Consider the following 13,303-nt stretch of genomic DNA (forward strand, 5'->3'; position numbering starts at 1 on the left):
TCTCTGTTTATTGTAATCTGAGAAATAGTCTCAAGTTTGCCTCTAATTCATCAGCTCATCACTTGCTGCCACCAGTGTGCACCTTAATTCTGTTCTGCAGTTTTATCTTGTAGTCTTCCCTCCTCTCACCTTCCTTCTTGTCTTTTCATCTCAACTCGGTTTGTTTATTTCTAATGATATGATATTTCTCATGACACACAGCAGTGGAGGAGATTAGCATAAAAAAGAAGAAAATATAAAGAATATTTAATGATGCTTAAAAATAAGTAGACATTTTTGGGAACAATGATAATTGCACAGACAAATGAAGTTTCTAAATGTACACTGACAATTAAGAAAAAAAACCCTGGGAATCAATTTCGTGCCAATTTATAACAATAAAACATTTCTCAGAGTAACTCATGGAGACATACTATCTTTGGATTATACCACATTCATGCAGAACTGGTTTTTCCACATCTGTTATGTACCAGGGAAGTTTCCAAACACAGCCTTCACAATAGTTCCATTACAATAAGAGAAGGAAAATAACAATGCAAACATATATTTTTTCTTTTTTTTTTTTTAAATATGGAATGCTTCACGAATTTGCATGCCATCCTTGCTCAGGGGGCATGCTAATCTTCTCTGTATCATTCCAATTTTAGTATATGTGCTGCCGAAGCGAGCACGCAAACATATGTTTTTAAAAGTCCGGTTCTGAACAATTCAGAACAAGGTGAAGAAGAGATTGATAGGGGTGAGGTGAGATTTTTAATGGTTGGCCCATGGAGGTCCATTCTGAGATGTGACAGTGGAAGAAGTCAAGGTGGGATGAGTGCATCACCAATGCAGAAGTTTCTAGAACCAAACAGGAAAGACGAGAACATTCGTCATTCACTATGGGACTGTCCAAGGGAGGTGCTTGGTAGAAACCTGGCAGCATCCCCCTTAAGGGTTGGAGTTTTCTTTTATATAAAGGGGTGAATCCAAATAGGAATGCACGAGTAGATGTGAGGTACAGCAGACATTTGATTTCCCAGCCCACCCAGCCACGGCTGCTCAGTTCATACGAATCAACCCCACTAGACTCACCCTGTAGTTCTGCCTTGCCGATAGGTCCCACTGCACGGGCTGCCTTATAGCAGGGGATGAGGGCTTCGTGCATTGACTGCATGTGAGGTGACCTGGAATCGTAAATCATGGATGACGTTGCTGCAATGGAACCACTCTCCCCAACCCTTTCAGCCTTCAAAATGGCCTTGACAGCCACAATTACAGATGAGAGTGGAAAGTGTTCAGCGACCTTCTCACATATTACTCTACTGCCGAAATAGAGCTTTTCTAAAGCTTTGTTATTCCTGTGCATCTCTTCGATACTGCTCCCTTACTTGTAAAGCCATCATCTATCTCAGAGCTACTCGATGTAGTCATCAGTGATGGTTGGTCCCGTCCACAGCAAGATAAGGGGATGCAGTTGATTTTCATCCGAATGTAAACTCGACTCATTGCAGAGTGGTAAAACATAGACTATCAACTTTTGGGGCATAATTCTCCAAGAATATTTCAGTGTTTTTGCATGGCCTGAATTTTCTGAGCATGGGGCACTGGCAAATTTGGTTAAAAGATGATTAAGTAAGCAAACTTGCTTCAGAAACTGTAGATAGTTTATTGCTTTAGAGAGATCTAGAGATGTACCTCCCAGGAATCATTTAGTTACAACCCAGGACAGAGTCCTTCTTCTCCTCTCTCTCGCATGAGTTTATTAGCTGTTCTATTAAAGCTTGGAGCCATAATTTTGGGGACCGTCCCCTGTGGTGCAATGCAGGGTAACATGTGCTCTTGTCACATCTCCCCTTGGTGATGGGCTGGAGCTCAGGAACCTGGAGCAGAGATGCTCTGTGAATAATGAACGGTTTGTTCTCTGATACAGAGACCTGGTTCTTCCTGGCAGAATACAGCTATATATAACCAAAGGCTTGCCACAGTCTGTGCTGAGTTAATTCAAGCACAGCTGGTGAATCATGGTAAAAATCATGAGATTTGTGGCTTTTTAACTTGACTAGTTCCCACCTCCCTCTTGCCAGCTCCACAGGAATCATGAAAAGCAGCAGCCTTAAAACCATGGTAACCATGGAAACCAGCAGCCTAGCAGCCATTATAGGGTCCAAAGGACTTGGGACTTAGCAAAGAAACACCGGAGAACTTTCACTAGTTAATCTGTCAGGTCGCTCCCTGGAGAAGTACCTTTCACAGGGTGGACCTCTGTCTCACCTGAATCCAGAGTTTGTTCATTGAGAAGCTGTATTCCCAGGACATCTCTTGAAGGAAAACAAACAAACAAACAAAAACAGTTCCTATTAGTTGACATTACAACTATCTGAGGCAGGGACATCAGTCAGGCAAACTAGAGGTAGACCAAAGGCTTTAAAAAGAAAAGTTCGAAACTAAGATATCAACAGGGGACGTGGACAAGCTAAGGGACATTTCTAGGGCTAGAAGACGACACACGCCGAGAGCGGTGCACCTGCTGAGGAAGGACTGGGAGGGCCCTAAGCTTTCAGTACCGGCTGACACTGAGACCCTGCACCAGCAGGCAGCTAAGAGGAAGCATTGTGGACCTCCTGCCCGAGCATTAAACATGTACCTGCACGTGAACCAAGGCCTAATGCAAACCTGCGAGACTTGTCGGTTCAGGGAACTTCAGATCTCTGAAATCCTATCACAAGCTGACCACTAAGCTCATGATTTCCAGAGTTGCCACGTTAAGTTCATTTAAATGCCCAGTTACAAGATGCACAAACCGACAGGAAAGCACTGTTTCCTGAACAAGCCCAGACGTTTGACTTTCTAGGGACTGTGAATCCACTATCATCAATATGTTAAAGAAATAAAGTAAATCATACCCAAATATTTAAAGGAAACCACGAGTGTGATGTTAAACTAAATACAGAATGTCAGTGAAGTGATAAAAATTATAAAGAAGAGCCAAAAAATATGGATTTCAAAAACACAATAAATGAAATTAAGCTATAGGGGCCAGCAGCAGATTTCACATGGCACTGGAAAGAATTACCCAATTTAAAGATAGGTTATGTTAGAGTATTGAATCTGAGGAACAGAAAGAAAAAAAAAATGAATAAAAATTAACAGATCCTCAAATGCCTGTGGGTCAGAATAAGGTGTAATGATATCCACATAATGGGAGTGCCAAAAGGAAAGAGAGGTATAGGGGAAGAAACAACATTGAATAAATAATGGCCAGCAGTTTTCCAAATTGGATGAAACAAGCGTTCACAAACACATCCAAGAAGCTACAAAACTCCAAGCAGGGTAAACTCAGAGATCTCACCTAGGCACATCCTAGTCAAGCAAAGACAAAGACAGCATCTTAAATAGAAGAGAATAATGAATTGTCATGCACAGTGGGCCATCCAAAGATTACGAGTTGATTTCTCATCAGTAAAGTGGGAAATCAGAAGGCGATGGGATGGCACCATCGAAGTGCATGGTGGCAAAGACTGTTAAGAAAGGATTCTCATTGCAACAAAACTATCAAAAAAAGAAGAAGAAAATAATATTTGCTATTATAAAAATAACTGTTAGGTTTTAGTGGTAGCATGCTAGTAATATATCTCAGTCCCTACCTGTGTCACATGGCCATCTGTCATTCTGTCCCCCCTGCCCATCACGTGGTCATCTGTCATTCTTTCCCTACTGTCCATCACGTGGCCATCTGTCATTCTGTCCCCCCTGCCCATCACATGGTCATCTGTCATTCTCTCTCCACTGCCCATCATGTGGTCATCTGTCATTCTGTCCCCCCTGCCCATCACGTGGTCATCTGTCATTCTTTCCCTACTGCCCATCACATGGCCATCTGTCATTCTGTCCCCCCTGCCCATCACGTGGTCATCTGTCATTCTTTCCCTACTGCCCATCATGTGGCCATCTGTCATTCTGTCCCCCCTGCCCATCACATGGTCATCTGTCATTCTCTCTCCACTGCCCATCACGTGGCCATCTATCATTCTTTCCCTACTGCCCATCACGTGGCCATCTGTCATTCTGTCCCCCCTGCCCATCACGTGGTCATCTGTCATTCTTTCCCTACTGCCCATCACATGGCCATCTGTCATTCTGTCCCCCCTGCCCATCACATGGTCATCTGTCATTCTCTCTCCACTGCCCATCATGTGGTCATCTGTCATTCTGTCCCCCCTGCCCATCACATGGTCATCTGTCATTCTTTCCCTACTGCCCATCACATGGCCATCTGTCATTCTGTCCCCCCTGCCCATCACGTGGTCATCTGTCATTCTTTCCCTACTGCCCATCACGTGGCCATCTGTCATTCTTTCCCCCCTGCCCATCACATGGTCATCTGTCATTCTCTCTCCACTGCCCATCACATGGTCATCTGTCATTCTCTCTCCACTGCCCATCGCATGGCCATCTGTCATTCTGTCCCCACTGCTCATTTTCCTCTGCTTTCGAGCGTCCAGTCTGTTGGAGGAAGGCCCACGCTGACTCAGCTTAGCCTCATCTTATTAGGATCTTCAAAGTTCTCCTTTACAGATGAATTCACACCCACAGGACTGGGGGTTGTACTTGAACAGGTCTTTATGATGATATGATTTGATCCATAAAAATGACCATGGGTGTTTATATATGACACCAAAAGCACAAGGGACAAAAAGAAAAAATAAATAAATTGGACATCATAAAAATTAAAATCTTTGTGTTTCTAAGGTAACACCAAAGAAGTGAAAAAGTTCACAGAATGGGAGAAAATATTTTAAATCATGTATCTGATAAGAGCCTTGTATTTAAGATTTATAAATAAGTCAACTACTTGACAATTGAAAGGAAAACAACTCTGCTAAAATTGGCAAAAGGTTTGAATAGATATTTCTCCCACAATGTTGTGCAAATATCCAATAGACTCATGAAAAGATGTTCAGCATCATTAGATATTAGGGAAATGCCCATCAAAATCACAATGAAGTGCCTATTTACACCTGGTAGGGTGGCTAAAAACAGTCCGTCTATAATAAGTGTTGCCAAGGATATGGAGGCCTTGAAACCCTCATTTACCACTGAAGGAACTTAAAAACAGTGCAGCCAGTTTTGAAAGCAATTTGGCAGTCCTCAAAACTTAAATGTAGAGTTACCATATACATAAACCCAAACAAAAATTATCACATGAAATACCAATCATAGTAGCATTATCCATACTAGCCCAAAAGTCGATCAATTAATGAATGAATAAACAAAATATGCTATATCTGTATAATGGAAGTCTTTGGCAATAAAACAGAACAAAGAACTTTTGCCTCAACACGGATGAATCTTGAACATTATGCTAAGTAGATGAAGCCTATAAAAAAAGATGAAATATCAGCCTATAAAAAGAGATGGCATGTTACATGACTTCATTTAGATGAATTGCCTGGAATAGACAAATACATGGAGAGAGAAAGCAGATTCCTAGTTGTTAGACACTGGCAGGAGGGAATAATGCGGAGTGACTGCTAATGAGTAAAGGGTTTTGTTTTGGGGTGATTCAAACATTTTACATTTAGATAGTGCTGATAGGTGCATACTCTGGGGATATACTAGAGCCACTGAGTTCTACATTTAAAAGGTATATGAATTATGTATCAATAAAACTGTTATATTTTTTAAAAATCAGATGTATAATCCCATCTTTTTGTCCCAGATGTGAATGAGTTCCAGGTCCGCAGAGTAAAAGGGAGTTTGGGGAAGAAGGTCTGAGTCCATTCATCTTCGGGACCCACTGCTGGCCGCCTGACATGACACGGGCTAAACTATGTGGACGCTCAAGAGAACGAGCCAAGTGTTTCATTTTGAAATAATGGTCTATTTTTTAAAGCTCTGTATACACAATTGGTTGGGTCTTTAATTCCTATTCACCTTGTCTGGCAGAAAACCAAGCCACATTTTTCTCACTCTCAAACCAGTGCTAATGGAAGGGAGTAATGGTTTCATTGCATTTCATTATCTATTGCACTTTATTGATGTGTAAATTAGATTTAATGGTGGTTCAAATGTACCATTTTGAAAGGCTTTAGGGAATGAAGGAAGTTGGCAACATTAAATTTTTGCACTAAGGTTTTCTATACAATTTCATTATGATCACTCGATGCTTACTAAAAAGGCTATGCCTCTATAAAATTCCCTTGAAGGTATGAAATAGAGCTTTTATATATCACAACTCAGAAAACTTGCTCTGAACAAGCAAACATAAAGTCTTACAGCTTTCCAATGAATTTAGCTAATATAAATTGTAAAAACACATTTCAGCTGGTGCTGTGTAGTTCCTCTACTGTGGACCGGCTGTCATCGAACTGTCTGAATCAGGGGGTTTTCACTTCGTGGCTGTGGACAAGCCCACAGAGTAGGCACGATAGGAGCAGGCTCCACGCTGAAACTCAGTAACCAACGTTCCGGGTAGATATGTCAGAGTAATACAAGCACTCACAGATGTGCTTAGCGTCTGATTCCTACCTCACATCAGGGAGGCCCCCGCCCAACCCCTTCATGGCTCAGCATCCCCGATACTGTGATAGACTGGACCTTATACTCTCTTTCAAAAGTCAGTTTCAAAAATAAAAAGCAATCAAAGTAGTTTAGAAAGAGATTGAGTTACTGAAATACATCAAAACACTATTGGATTCTCTAATATTTCTTTTCAATATCTCTTACTCTTTGGGTCTTCAGTTAACTTTTCTCTTCTCCTTTCCCTCAAGTTCTTCAGCCACTCGATTCCACTTCCTGACTATTCAAGGATCTTCAGAGTTAGCTCCTAATTAGAAATGCCTGAATGTTTTAGAAAATCTCGCAAATGCCCAGACAACATGGCTAGAAGTTCTGATTCAATTGACCTGGGAAAACCCAGGCTTTGATATTCTAAAAAGCTCCCAGGGATTCTGTGTGAGCCAGTGGTAAGATGAGGTCCCACCTGGCTGCCGTAACCCAGTGGTTTTGCCTCATCAATCATTTTCTCTCCTTGCATGTCTTCACGCGTGCCTCATTACTGGTGCTCTCCCTTCAGCATACAAGCACAAGTAAATCTCCCTTAAATTAATAATTAAACACAAATCTTGTCTTCCAATTTATGTGCATTTTATCTCCTGCTCTTTCCTCCTCTTTCTCTTTAAAGGGCAGTCTACACATAATTTCTGTTGTCCTCAGCCTCCTTAAATACACAAACGCACTGAAACATTCCCTAAACCCAGATTACATCACTTAGTAAGAATCCTCAAAGGTCGTCGATACATGCTGAATGCGCTTTCTCTGGCTCTCTGCACCAGCTCACACACTGCACAATTCCTTCCACATGATTTTCCTTGTTCTTTCGCTTCTTTGATACATCGTATTTCTGCTTTGTCTTTATCTCTAAAAACCTCAGTTTTATTCAGAATGGCCATCTTCCTGCATTAACACTTTATATTGTACTTTTCTACAATTTCAGATATTCCCAATCTTCTCTCTCAATCTACACATTTTACCTGAATATGTAAATTTATGTTGTAGTTCCTACTCTTACTATCACTTAAATGCCAATAACGTGTGTGCGTGTGCACGTGCGTGTGCACGTGCGTGTGCACGCATAGGCTAAAAGAGTGCCTCTCAAATTTAGTGTGCACATACGTCATGCAGGGACCTTGTTACACTGAAGATTCGGATACCCCAGATCTGGGCTGGCCCCGAGAGTCTGCGTTTGTAGCAACATCCCAGTGATGCCGACACTGCTACCCCAGGACCACACCTCGACCGGCAAAGCTCACTCTCTCTCCAGAGCCCCAGACGCATATGCTCACCTACCCCTCGATCACCGCCCTGTGATTTCCTGTTGACACTCACAGCCATCACTGGCAAAGCTGAATATCGCAGTTTATCTTCTCAAATGCTCCTCCTTCCACCTGGCGCCCATCACCCATGCCGGCTATGAGAAGGGTCTGTCCTACACCCGTCCCCGTCTGAGGGCCTTTGTCCAGTCACAACCTAACCACTGGCAGGCCTGCTGCCCCTCCCGTTAACCCAGAAGCCCCTCACGGACAGAAGGTGGGTCTGGTGGGGCTTTTTATGACCAAAGCCAAACACAGTGTCTAGAACATGACCAATGCCTCAAATCGCTTTCAAATTTTTAGACCAGGGTCAATGGCTCTTAAAATAGGGTGTTTAAAATTCTCTCCAAATGCGTTAAAAAAATCCAAAATTGCTAACAGCATAATTCTAATATCCTATGTATTTCATTGTACTTTATTAATTTGGAAATTATTGAATATTATCAATATAACATTTAATGAGAAAAAACAATGGAATTTTTTTCTATCTAAAATAGATTAGATACCCCTTATCTGTAATTTGTCTTCTTGCAATATTCTCTCCTTTTTAAAAACGTTTTTATTGTGAAGTCTTCACACACATACAGCCCATACATGGGATAACAATCAACTGCTCACAATATCATCATTAAGTCCTGGGCAATATTCTCTTAATTTCGTATCTTTTTCTCCTCTTTTACTTCAACTAACTTTCCCATCTTTACCATGGTAATATTTCTTGAGGTTTTCATAATGTCACCTCCGTATTCAGTGAAGTTTCATTTCCTGTCACTGTGTTAGATAAAATTATCAAGTTCTCATCGGCCAGGATCTGCAGCCTCACCTCACCATCGAAGTCAGAATTTCCCCCTTCAATGTGTCTTCCATGGAACCTGCTCCATGCCTCGGCTCGGCCTCCTCTAAACACTTCTCCGTCTTGGTACCTGAGGTCGCACATCCCCCTCGGGAGGGAGCATGTTCCATCGTTCACAGGCCTGCGTCAGTTCAGCTGTCTTGAGGAGCCCCCGTGCCCACATCCTGCGTGCGCCCTGGCAGGCGGCGCTGCGACCTCGGGACCCCGCGCGCTCAGTGTCTCCGGCCAGGTGTCGGCAGAGAAGACGCGCCACGCTTTCTCTCCCGCGGCAAGTCTGCTCTGTACACAATTTGTGTCTGACTCATCTTTGCACTTGACCGTCCCCGCGAAACCAGAACAACAGAAAATGGAAAACAGAAGCCCCTGGGCCAGAGAGCAGAGCTGTGGGGCTGCACCATCGTTCCTGGAACAGCGGGCAGGGGCCAGCGGGCGCGCCCCGTCCGCCGCGAGCCGTCCGCAAAGGGGGAAGATTGAGAAGATTGCGCAAAGAGCGGTGGAGAAGTGAACACGACAAAGTAACAACCAGCAGGCTCAGCAGATCACACCTAACACGCACACGTGTTTCAGAATCTAGACCACACGCAGATGCTCTATCCTAACCGTATTTAGCTAAGGGTGTTTTAAACAATCCTTTCGGAATCCTTGTGAGGGGCGAAGTAGATGCTACGGGGAACATTAGACGAGCTCGGCGTGCAGTACAGTTCTTGCAGTGTTTTGAACATGAATTATATTTTAATTCCATAAAGCAAACTGCAAATACTTCCCAATGCGCACTTCATGATTAGTTATTCTCTACTAGCCCTTTTATTGCTATTAATAAAGCCACAAATAAAAAGGCCCTATATATACATTTTATTTTGAAAAAATGAATCATTCTATTCTATTGCAGTTAAGACCCCAGTTTCCGAAAGAGTAAAAATCAGATGACCAATGCTTCCAATAGAATGTTGCTGCAGTAAGACGTTTCTAATGAGTGTGTATTTATTACATATTTATCCAGCAGCTAGTAATTTAAAGTGTGGGATATTATATATACATACACACATGTACATGTGCTCATATATGCATGTAAGTATATACAAAATGAATTAATGCATTCAGATTTTCTTTATTTAATCTTCCATCTAAAATATAGGTTCTTTTATTTTTAAGTCAAAAAGTATCTTATTTTAAAAATGCAAAGTTCCATTTTAAAATAATCTTCACTTTTCAAAATGCAAAACTACACACTTTACAGGAAGCACAGGGCAGGAGGAATTATTTAAAGAACAGAGCTGACAGAAAACATGTTTTGCAAAGAATTTAACAGCAGAAAATGAAATAACTAATTTTAGTATCTTTAAGAGATAGAATTTTATGTATCTTAAAAGACACTACTCTGAGAAAAATCCTACATACCAAGAGCATGATTCCTTATGCGTGGTTTGTATTTCCAAATCTCACTTAACATGTATTTTCATAGTTCATTGCTCTACACATGAGTTATCACAAAATAACAAAAAAGTGAAAGACGTTATATCATAAATTGGAAATTACCACTCCAAAAGGCTCCTAATCTCAGGCCTGTATGTTCTTATGCTTCCCAGATAAAATCAAACTAGAAGTCCGTGTTTATTCCTCTGTTCCAAGCGGCAGCCACTCCTCTGCCACCTGCGGTTTGCTTTGTCTGGTTCATGGCAAAGAAGTTACCTATTCCAATGACCTGGGGCAGGCTCTGGTTTACGGAGCTTTTAACAAATCAGAGCTTCTAGGCATTAAATAGAAACTAGCAGAGACATTCTGTCTAACGTTATTATGCTAACAACATTTCCAAACCCAATTTGCAAACACCTTCCATGCATGTAGCAGCTTTTGAATATCCTTCCATTCCATCTTTCCTTTACATGTTTGCTTAAGTTCTGCTTCCTCAGGAAGGTTTTGTCAATTATGTCTTCTCTAACCTCTTAACAAACTCCACGCATTGCTTTCCCTCACTCCATGTGCATGTATCAATCGGCTTCCCGTGGGCCTGGAAACACGCTCTCTTTCTCACTTAGGGAGCCTGCATCCTGTTTTCTTTAATAGCAATGCCCTGGAAATAACTTCAAAAGTGAATTCTCTTTAGAAAGAGGTTGTATTCTTAATGAATTTATAGCGTAGGTTACTTGCACACACACGTGTGCTCACACATGCACACACACACACATGTGCTCACACACACACCCCTCTTCTCTATTTGAAGCATTTCCTATGGAAAGACAGCACGAGATGAGCACATTCAGAAAAAATCTATATATTTTTCAAAGTGCCTAGATCTTCAAATTGCTTCATTATAAATTGAGACACATTTAGTTCCCTTCCTCGAAAGCACATACTGGTAATTTCTCCCACCTTTCTCTTTCTACTTTAAATGTAGCTGTGAATATCAACTGGGTGGGAGCCGACACATCACACCCCGTCTGGCCCCTTGGTTAAAAGAGGAAGTTCGGTAAGGCAGAGCCTTCCAACACCCTGTCACTCCTACGAATCCCGCTGGCTCCTTTCAGAATTCACCAGGAGTCAAGGCAAGCACTGTTTGGGGTACTATACTAACTTATATGAACAAACTCTCTTCCATCTTAGATTTTCCTTTGGGGTAAAAATAAATAGTCAACTAGTATAAAGTTCGACAAGCAGTATCTTGTTCTTCAGAAGCGTCCCGCCACGTGCTGCCTTTGGGAGCAGGGGCTCCTCGGGTCGTGCTCTCTGACTGGCCTAGACATGGGGTCCTCTGCTCAGAAGACCCTCATTCCGTGGATGTTAGAACCTGCTGTGCTGTCTCCACCCACGTCACCGGAGAAGGGACTGCAAGCATGAACATTTGGGAATCAACCTTCCTCAGCTTATTTTAACAAAGTTTTTGTAAGTTATCATGTTCATGCTTTTCAGCTTGCTACAAAGGATGTCACAAAGTGACTAACCTAGCAGATAGAAAGAGAAAGAAAAAAAAAGAAAAGAAACCGAATGATCTTTAGCCTTTGCCTGTGCACACCATGAGGTAGGGACAGCCAGTCTGGATGTGTGAACGAGCTGCAGCCACATGCCAGAAGGAAAAAGGGAAATGAATTCAATTCACGGAAGCTGGTGTTGCTCAAAAGCAATTGCCGTGGTAGAATAATGCCTGTGGAGGTTCCTGCCTGTTTGGACCAGGAGACGGCTGCTGGCTTCTCCGTGACGAGAAATTTCAGTATCTCACCGAAAGAGTCTGTGGAGTTTCTTTTGCTTCTACTTAAGAAAAAGGACTTTATTTTTCACACATGAGCATATTCAGAATGTTCTGAGAGGGGTGCGAGGCGGTCCTGTGGTAGAGATCTCGCCTGCCATGCAGGAGACCCCGTTCGATTCCCGGTCCATGCACCGCCCCCCCACCCCCACCCTCCCAGAAAAGCCAAACAAACAGCAATTCAACAAAGGGCGCTGCAATAACGGGATACTCACATGGAAAAATAAACGAATGTGACCCCACCCTACAGCATGCAAAAAAGAAGTTCTGAGAATTCTATTTGAACCTGAGAGAAGGAAACACGAGTGGTGCCACCCTCCCCACGCCCCGCAGGCAGCGCCGCTGGAGCCCCCGATGTTTGCAGCCCCCGTGGCAGCGCTCTGCCCGGTTAGCATGTTGGGTGGAATGAGATGGTTCTGATAGTCACGGCTTCGACTGGACGAAGGGAGGCGCCGGCCACGCTGCCCACACGGCCTGCAGCTGAGGGCCAGCCTGCTTGCCGGGCTCAGCTCACGGCCACGAGCAGCAGAGAGCCTGAGAAAGCCACGCCGCGCACACAGCAAGGCCGGCTCCACGCAGAGGCTGGCCGGCGAATGTGAGAGTAGTGGCCGCAGTGATGCATCACTAATCACAATCCCAGCACGGCCAGCTGCGGCCGGGATGACAGCAGGAGACGGTCTGAGGTGGGAGGTGGCCAGCGGAGAAGACGGACAGGGGCCCTCCAACGTGGCTCTGAGGGTGAGTCGGTGGCGACCAGCGGAGATGCACGGCCCCAGGTTTAATCATCCCTGGGGACCAGCAGCGACTGGGCGATAGGTGGCACTCGGTGTCCGTTTGGTAGTTTTCTCTTTGCGGCTCCTGAACGGGCTATTTCGCTGTGTCATGGATATTGATTCAGTTTTGATCTGATGATCCAGAGAAACAAATTTTTAAACTGATTTCAGATTTTAAATAACATTCATTTAATTTCATATGTTTTCAGACTGTACATTTGTTGACGAGAATGTACTGCACTTTGAGAAACAGCCATAAAGTTTCTCTTGAACTTCTTGTATTTCCAACTATCTATTTTTAGAAATATCTTCTTTCATAGAGTTAAGCCAACAGCAATCTTTTTGGGTGCAATTTTATATCCAAGTTTGCTTTTATTCTTCTATAAAGTAACTCATGACTAAAATATTAATAACAGTAGCCAATGCATATGATTAGGGTCATATGTCTGATGCTGTTTTAGCTGCTTCACATGCATCTTATTCAGTTCTAGTTTTCCGTCCTCAATGCAAAGTCATCCAACTGCTGAGAAACAGATCCAGGATTTACTCTCCAGACAGTCTGGCTCCCGGGACCCCCCGCCCC

The 13,303-nt window shown here is 43.0% G+C and overlaps 1 non-coding gene across 1 annotated transcript; it reads right to left on the reverse strand.

Moving 5' to 3' along the window:
- Positions 1 to 564: 564 nt before the first annotated feature.
- Positions 565 to 671, reverse strand: LOC143670073 (U6 spliceosomal RNA). The gene has a single exon (XR_013169254.1). It is a non-coding gene; the product is annotated as a U6 spliceosomal RNA (small nuclear RNA).
- Positions 672 to 13,303: the final 12,632 nt, after the last annotated feature.

The sequence above is a fragment of the Tamandua tetradactyla genome, chromosome 26, assembly GCF_023851605.1.
Source record: "Tamandua tetradactyla isolate mTamTet1 chromosome 26, mTamTet1.pri, whole genome shotgun sequence".
Classification (NCBI taxonomy): domain Eukaryota; kingdom Metazoa; phylum Chordata; class Mammalia; order Pilosa; family Myrmecophagidae; genus Tamandua; species Tamandua tetradactyla.